Source organism: Vicia villosa, linkage group LG3 (genome assembly GCF_029867415.1).
Source record: "Vicia villosa cultivar HV-30 ecotype Madison, WI linkage group LG3, Vvil1.0, whole genome shotgun sequence".
Taxonomy (NCBI): Eukaryota; Viridiplantae; Streptophyta; class Magnoliopsida; order Fabales; family Fabaceae; genus Vicia; species Vicia villosa.
Window position 1 is genome coordinate 163,884,597 of NC_081182.1, and position 9,290 is coordinate 163,893,886.

Consider the following 9,290-nt stretch of genomic DNA (forward strand, 5'->3'; position numbering starts at 1 on the left):
GATGGTATGGTGTGGCTATTCGATGATTTACTCCATATTTTCGAAGGAGTTTCTCAAGTATTCTTGAAATGAAATGGGAACCACCATCGCTAATTACCAGTCTTGGCACACCGAACCTAGGAAAGATGACGTTTTTGAAAAGTTTAATAACTACTCGTGTATCGTTTGTAGGGGAAGCGATAGCTTCTATCCATTTTGAAACGTAATCGACGGCTACGAGTATATATTGATTTCCAAACGATGACGGAAACGGTCCCATGAAGTCTATTCCCCAGACGTCAAATATTTCTACTTCTAGAATGCCTTTTTGAGGCATTTCATCGCGTCTTGAAATGTTTCCAGTCCGTTGGCATCTATCACAGCTTAGTACAGCAAAATAGACGTCTTTCCACAGGTTGGGCCAGAAGAGTCCAGATTGAAGGATTTTGGCGCAGGTTCTAGATGTGCTATGGTGTCCCCCACACGGTGCAGAATGACAGTGTGTTATTATGCTTCTTATCTCTTCCTCGGGTACACAACGTCTAAAGATTCCATCGGGGCCTCTTTTGAAAAGGAGTGGGTCGTCCCAATAGTAATGTTTTAGGTCATGGAAGAATTTCTTCTTCTGTTGGTAGCTTAGATCAGGAGGAAGCACACCAGCAGCTAGGTAATTTACGAAATCTGCATACCAAGGTGTGTTAGATCGGGCTAAAGCTATTTCAGCTAATTTCTCGGTTTCAGAGTTTGGACGGTATGGTTCGAATTCATTTGCTTCTAATTGGGCGATGAGTCTTTCATAAGGGAAATCATCGTCAATTGGTACTTGTTCGGGTTTCAGATTTTCCAATCGAGAGAGGTGATCTGCTACGACATTTTCAGTGCCTTTCTTATCTTTAATTTCCAGGTCGAATTCTTGTAGTAACAAGATCCATCTCAAAAGTCTTGGTTTAGCGTCCTTTTTGGTTAGGAGGTACCTAATGGCGGCGTGGTCAGTGTATATGATTATTTTGGCTCCTACCAGGTAAGAACGGAATTTGTCTAATGCGAATACGACAGCTAATAATTCTTTTTCTGTCGTGGCATAATTCATCTGAGCTTCGTCTAGGGTTCTACTCGCATAATATATGACATGTAGTTTCTTATCCTTTCTTTGTCCTAGAACGGCTCCTACAGCATAATCACTTGCGTCACACATTATTTCGAAAGGTTCATTCCAGTCGGGAGGTTGCATAATTGGCGCAGAGATCAATGCTTGTTTAAGCGTTTGAAATGCTTCAGTGCATTTATCGGTGAAAACAAATTCGGCGTCTTTCATGAGTAGTTCAGTTAAAGGTTTGGTTATTTTAGAGAAATCTTTAATGAAGCGTCGGTAAAAACCAGCATGTCCCAGAAAACTTCTTATTTCTCTAACGGTTTTGGGAGGTTGAAGGTTTTCGATAATCTCGATTTTTGCTTTATCAACTTCGATTCCTCTATCGGATACGATGTGTCCAAGTACAATTCCTTGTCGAACCATGAAATGGCATTTTTCCCAATTAAGGACTAGGTTTACGCTTACGCATCGTCTAAGCACCATTTCAAGGTTTTCTAAACATGTTTCAAAACTTCCTCCACAGACAGAGAAGTCGTCCATAAAGACCTCCATTATCCCATCTAGGAAGTCGGCAAATATTGCCATCATGCATCTTTGGAAGGTCGCGGGTGCATTGCAGAGTCCAAAAGGCATTCGTCTATAAGCGAATGTACCATAAGGACAGGTGAATGTGGTCTTCTCTTGGTCGTCAGGGTGGATAGGAATTTGGAAAAATCCGGAGTATCCATCCAGATAACAAAAATGTGAGTGTTTAGCTAGGCGTTCGAGCATTTGATCTATGAAAGGTAAAGGGAAATGGTCTTTTCGGGTAGCTTTATTTAGCTTCCTATAGTCAATGCACATCCTCCATCCAGTTTGGGTACGTTGTGCTACAGATTCTCCTTTTGCGTTAGTGATTACAGTGACTCCTCCTTTCTTTGGTACGACGTGAACGGGGCTAACCCATTTACTATCGGATATAGGATATATTATTCCAGCTTCTAGCAGTTTTTGGATTTCCTTTTTAACCACATCGCTCATAATAGGATTTATTCGCCTTTGATGTTCCCTAGAGGTTTTACTATCGTCTTCGAGCATAATGCGGTGCATACACAGAGAAGGGCTTATACCTTTTAGATCTGATATGTTGTATCCTAAAGCGGTAGGGTATTTTCTTAGAACATTAAGTAATTTTTCAGTCTCGGTTCGTCCTAAGTTGGCGTTCACTATAACTGGTCGGTTTAGTTCTTCGTCTAGAAATTCGTATCTAAGATCGGTAGGAAGTGTCTTCAGCTCTATAGCAGGTTTCTTAGGTCCAGGTATAGGATCAGGGGTTAAAGCTAAGCATTCACTCAGGTGGTTATCTTGATATTCCTCACGCCAGTTGTCATCTTCAAAAATTGGCGGCATAGGAATTCTTAGGGTTTCGGTATCCTTATTTGGTTCGGATTTTATTTCCTTGACACATTCGTCGATTATATCAGCAGAACAGCATGTGTCAATTATAGAAGGTGCTTTTAGGAATTGGGAAAGGATAAATTCTATTTTCTCTTCTCCTACTTCGAAAGTAAGCTTTCCTCGCTTTACATCTATAATTGCACCAGCGGTCGCTAAAAATGGTCTTCCTAAAATGATCGGGATGTTAGAATCTTCTTGGATATCCATAATGATGAAGTCAGTTGGGATGTAGAATTGACCTACACGAACAGGGATATTCTCTAACATTCCTACAGGATATTTAACTGAACGGTCTGCTAGTTGAAGAGACATTCTTGTTGCTTTAAGCTCACCTAGATTGAGTTTCTTACAGGTTGAAAGAGGCATCAAACTAACACTAGCTCCTAAATCGCACAAGGCTTTCTCTATGATGGTTTTTCCAATTACGCAGGGTATAGAGAAACTACCAGGGTCTTTCAGTTTTGGAGGCATGTTGTTTTGGATGATAGCGCTACATTCAGCGGTAAGTGTTATAGTTTCGTTATCCTCGAGTTTCTTTTTGTTTGATAAGATTTCTTTTAAGAACTTAGCGTATGAAGGCATCTCAGTTATGGCTTCTGTGAATGGTATGGTTATGTTTAATTGCTTCAGAAGTTCTACAAATCTTTTAAATTGCGCTTCGGTTTTGGATTTAGCTAATCTCTGAGGGTAAGGAATTGGTGGCTTATAAGGTGGTGGTGGAACATAAGGTTTCTCCTTTTCGGGTTCCACTTCGTTATTGTTCTCATCAGTCTTAGCAGTTTGTTCGTCGGTTGTTTTCTTTTGGGTTTCCTTTGGCTCTTGTTGTGACATGGGTACGTTTAGGGTTCTAGGATCTATGGGTCCATCGTAATTAGTTCCACTTCGTAGTGTTATCGCGTTCGCATGTCCTTTAGGATTAGGTTGTGGTTGAGCAGGAAACGTGCCAGCAGGGGCAGCAGTAGGTGCTTGTTGTTGAGCTACTTGTGAGATTTGAGTTTCTAACATTTTGTTATGCGTAGCTAAAGCATCTACTTTGTTCGATAGTTGTTTTAGTTGCTCGCTATTGTGGATGTTTTGATTCAAGAAGTCTTTATTGGTTTGTTGTTGGGAAGCTATGAAGTTCTCCATCATGATTTCTAGGTTTGACTTCCTAGGGGTGTTTTGAGCAGCTACAGGCGCTTTTTGGTAGCCAGGTGGTACAGCAGGTGCTTGTCCAGGCGCGTACAACGCATTGTTGTTCTTATAAGAGAAGTTCGGGTGGTTTTTCCATCCAGGGTTGTACGTGTTAGAATAAGGGTTTCCTTGAGCGTAATTTACTTGATCAGATGGGACTCCAGTCAAGAGTTGACATTCAGCAACTACATGCCCAGTCAATCCACAAATCTCGCAGTTAGGTGCTACAGCGGCAGCGGTGGCTGAAGGAGTGATGGTCAAATTCTCGATCTTTTGAGTTAAAGCGTCTACTTTAGCGTTAACGCGGTCTATACCACTAATTTCGTACATTCCTCCTTTGGTTTGGGCTTTCTCTAGAGCGGCGCGTTCTCCTCCCCATTGGTAATGGTTTTGTGCCATGTTCTCTATGAGTTTGTATGCTTCATCATGGGGCTTGTCCATTAATGCTCCGCCAGCAGCGGCATCTATAGTCATTTTAGTGTTATATAAGAGACCACCATAAAAGGTATGGATGATCAGCCATGGTTCGAGTCCATGATGAGGACATATTCTAAGCATGTCCTTGTAACGTTCCCAAGCTTCGAAAAGCGATTCGTTATCTTTCTGGGTAAATCCGTTGATTTGACCTCTAAGCATAGCAGTTTTGCTAGGCGGAAAATATCTTGCTAAGAATACTCTCTTCAATTCGTCCCACGTAGTTATGGAATTGGAAGGCAGGGATTGAAGCCACGCTCTCGCTCTATCTCTCAAGGAGAAAGGGAAAAGGCGTAATCGAATAGCTTCGGAGCTAACGTTGTTGGCTTTGATAGTGTCAGCGTATTGCACGAACACGGATAAATGGAGATTGGGGTCGTCTACAGGGCTTCCAGAGAATTGATTCTGTTGAACAGCTTGGACCAGTGAAGGTTTCAGTTCGAAATTGTTCGCTTCAATCGCAGGTGGTGCGATACTTGAATGCGGTTCAGCGCGCGAAGGAGCGGCATAGTCTCTAAGAGGACGAATAGCAGCCATCTCTAACTTCGGGGTGATTTGATTGATTTGATCAGTAAAATTCAATTCCTGATTAATCGGAATTTCTGCTACTTCGGGAAGGTTGCGAGCTCGACGTTTAACGTTAATGAAACGTTCGATCTCGTTAATTCGTTGTATTAAGTCTCCTCCTTGTGAACGAGTATTTGGCATACAATCGTTCAAAAAGAAAGGGAAGAATTTTCCTAGTCTCTACGGTGTAACAGTGAGTTACGATATCGACTTAAATAGTCCCCGGCAACGGCGCCAAAAACTTGATCGCGACTTTACGTGTCTATAAATCTGATGACTGCAAGTGCACAGTCGTGTCGTGTAGTTTTAAAAGATATCGAATCCACAGGGACTATGAATCGATCTACCGTTATCTAAGGTTACTATGTAAAGCTAGGAGTACTAAAATTTTCGATTGTTCCTAAGGGAAAGTGATTGTGAGAAAATAAAGAATAATAATGAAAGACAGGTGTCAGTATGTATTTCGTTTAACTAAAGGTAATCCGAAGGTTCGTTGGCTTTTACATAATTAAATTAAAAATCTTTACTAATTCCAATTGATTAAAAATCCTCGTCTCAAACTTTCGCTCTGTTGATTCAGACTACTATCCTAATCCTAATGTACGCTTTCGCCATCCCATTAGATTTTAGAAGAGCTTTTTGAAAACAATGTAATTAATAAAATGCCTATTTTACGAGGTTGTTATCTATTTAAATATCCTAATCTCAAACTTTCGCTCTGTTGACTCGGAGCAAGCTAATACCCCTAACGTACGCTTTCGCCATCCCGCTCGAGTGTAAAAACAATTTTTGAAAATAAATAAGTTCCAATTAGTTTTAATACGCTTTCGCCATCCTTAAAACTAATGTCCTATGTCTACTATCCAGTTAAAGACCTCAAACTTTCGCTCTATTGGTTTTAACCTTTGACCGTCCTAATCCCTCAAACTTTCGCTCTATTGGTTTTAAGACTTACTAATTAAACTAGACATACAAACCAAAAATAAGTGATAATTAATAAAACCTAATTTAAGCCAATTTATTTCGGACCCCTACGGTTAACTTACTTTACATACCGACCCCTTTAGTATTTTAGCCAGACATATTAATACGATTAAACATACATAAATCGGTTCGGTTCATAATAATAAGCATATTAAACGGCATATAATATAGATATATCATGCAATAGTAATATAAATAAAAGCGGTAAATAAAAACCTGAATTAAATAAATGGCAAATAATTCTTCAAGTATCGAACTTCCACCACAGCTTGGCTGGATCGTTCTTCGGAATTTAAATGGCAGAAAATAAAAACAAGGAAAATAAAGCGATAAATCTAACGTAAGGCTAGATCTATGAAAAGTTCACAACAATTTCCAATGTAGAAATCGTTGTGAGAAAATAGAAGGTTAAATGGAAACAGAATAATGAAAAGCAGTTCGCGGTACAATTTCGGCAGCACTTCGTTGGCAGGAAATCGGACTCTTTGGACTGAAGTGGCTGCCTCTATTTATAGGTGAGGCTTTGCAGTTGCTTTGCGTGAAAAACGGGACTTTTTGCAGACCGGGACTTGGAGACGTGCGTCTCCTATTCTTCAGGGAGACTGGGTACGTGACTTGAGACGTGCGTCTCAAGTGGAGAAGATGTAGGAACATGGAGACGTGCGTCTCCCTTTGCTGACGTGGCATAGAGGATGTGGAGACGTGCGTCTCCACTTGCTGGGCAGGTTTGGGCCACGCAATTTTGTTCCTTTGTGGGCTGGTTCGTCTCTTTTGGGCCTTTTGGGTCCTAATTGCACCCCTCTTTAGTTTCAGCACCCCTTTTCGTCTTTTAAGCATAAATATTGGTCATTTAAGCTCGATTTTCTTTCCTTTTCGCAAATAGTCGGAATTGAAGTGTAAAACCTGAAACAAAGCAAATACACGCGTAATATCATAATAAATTGACATAATAAATGGAAAATGCTATAAATATCTATGGATTTTAGGCTAAATATACGATATAAAATCGTGTTATCAATAAGCAACCAAAGAAATTAAAGCAAACCACAGACATTGACTCCTCAAAGAGTTTCGGTCTTCACACTACTTCAACAAGCAAGATCGTGACTACTAGAAATCGGGAGAACATCACACCCCTAAAACTTACGAAAGAACAAAGAATTATCATGGATTCTCAGGTAATGATTCCATCTCTTCTTTCTGAAAGTACATTAGGGTTTTTAGGACCGTTAGCCCCAGAAGGTCATCTGAAAAAATGCGTAAAATTTTTCCCATGTCACTTTGACACAGAACCCATAGAGAACAAAACCAATTCTTCCAAGAAAAAGGTTCAACCCAGCAATCTGCTGATTCCAACAGGGAAACCAGAGAAGCTTTCCAACTAGACTATATCACAGACAACTTTAGGCCATTTAGCTCTTGTCCATCTTTAGATAAATTATATTTATCTTGGCTAGATAAAGTTGAAACCCAAAAAGCTTCACTTTGGAAAGAATTAGGCATCTTCGACCTGATTCAAATGTCAAAACTAGGGTTTAGTTATTGTCAACCTTTGTTGTTATCTAGCTTGTACTATTGGGACAATGCATATAATACTTTCCACCTCCCATGTGGAATGATAACTCCTACACTTTTCGACATAGCTACCATTTCTGGACTTCCTCCAACAGGGGAAACCTTTGACCCTTATCAGGATAGCGAAAACTTAATCGGATTTACCGTAAAAAATGCTACTTTCAGCTCCTACATCAGTCTATCCCATACTAAAGAAGAAATTGTCTCTGATACAGAACATATAGCATTCTTTGGTCTATGGTTATCTAAGTTCGTCTTTAGTTGTAAATCCTTGCAAGTTGCAAAGAGGTTTCCGACACTTGCTAACCAATTGTATGCTGATAAAAAAATATGTTTAAGTGAACTTCTCTTAGCAACTTTATATGAGAGTTTAGGATCTGCAAGTGAGAAAATAAAAAATTATAAACCTGACACTAACTTGCTCCTGTTTGGACCTTATTGGCTCCTTCAATTGTGGCTTAATGCCACTTTCGAACCTTCTTTGTCAACACGTGGACAAGTTGATGAAAATAGTCCAGATATAAAGGATAGAAAAATCGAAGGTACCAGACTCCTCCGATTGACTCCTGCTTATGAGGATACAGATCTGCAAGCTTCTCTTACCCAATACACCTTGATGTTTTCTTCATGTCACATCTTCACTCCTTCGATGGCTCCATTCGCCAATCAAATTCGTGGTCCATCTTGGTTTACTGCTTCACTTGAAGATGCTGTTAAAGAGAAAACACCACCATTGAAGACATATGGCGTGCATTTTTGCTTCCTCGATTACTGGTTTTCAGACTTTAACCAGTAAAAAGCCATGTATGCTTGTTGTCTTATCAACCTAATCTTGTTTCCATGCAATTTGGGTTATGCCAAATTATCCCTGTTTCTCTCTTTCAACGAAACGCGAGTTATGCGTTGCCAATACCATTTGGGCAGCTCGAGATGTTGTAACACACCAAAAACGCTACGCAGATTTTGCTGACTTCCAATTGATAGTTTACCAACCAGCATTCTATTACACAATAGGGTTCGACCAATGGTGAACGGACTTCTATTCTCTGAATATGTACACCACTGAAGAAATTGATGCTAATATGACAAAAGTTTTTTCATCTTTGCAGGATCAATCTCACAAAGGTAAACTCACACACTGCGAAGAAATCCAAGCATTCCAAAAGTACTTTGAAACTTTCTATGAGCCTACCCAGATCCTTCGAATAGTTTGTGATGCAGCCCCTATTCTAAAATAAAAGTTTGAAAATTAAATTTCTAAAAGAAAGACTCTCAAAGCCGTAAAACCCAAGTACAGATATGACTTGGCTTTTGAGTTTGAACCACCCCAATTTCCAAGATTACCCAGTGCATATTTTGCTTTATCATTTTCCCTCTTACCCAAATTGGTTTGTATGTGGAGACCTATTTAAAGAGTTGACAAATGATCGACAAAAACCAGCTAAAAGAGTGGTTGCAACCAAACATACCTTAGTCAGTTTCAAAGTCTTTCTTCACTTCGACTTGGATGCAGTGAGGATTACCTCTCCAGTGGGTCAAGGTGTGGAATGTTTGGATTTCTTGGTTTTACAACCTTTCAACCTACTAGTCTTTGACATAGTGTATGTTTCGACCAAATTATTTTCTTTTCAGCCATCGAAAGCAAAACACCAAGAAAAGACAAACCTGCAGCTAAAATTTCCTCTGGCATGACCACTTCCTCAAGTCAAGGAATTCCAGTTAACGAGGTTGCTCCCATAACAACAAAAAAATAAAAGGTATTTAATGATGTAATCTTTTATTTCTTTCCCTTTTTTAAAAACCTTTGTCTTTTTCTTTTTCAAGGTAGTGGCAAACCTCCATTGACGCCAAACAAAAGTAAAAAAATCCAGTGGTGATGCCTAATAGGCTTTGTGGCAGCGAACAAGAAAACTTAATAGGCTTTCTCCTGGCTTGGGATACACTCCTAACAATTCACCTTCTTTCCTTCAGTTCCTATGGGTTTTAGCGCGTTGCCACCTTTTATAGT

The 9,290-nt window shown here is 39.8% G+C and overlaps 1 non-coding gene across 1 annotated transcript; it reads left to right on the forward strand.

The window, feature by feature from the left end:
* The first annotated feature begins 4,211 nt into the window (after nt 1-4,211).
* Nucleotides 4,212-4,318, forward strand: LOC131593740 (small nucleolar RNA R71). The gene has a single exon (XR_009281122.1). It is a non-coding gene; the product is annotated as a small nucleolar RNA R71 (small nucleolar RNA).
* Nucleotides 4,319-9,290: the final 4,972 nt, after the last annotated feature.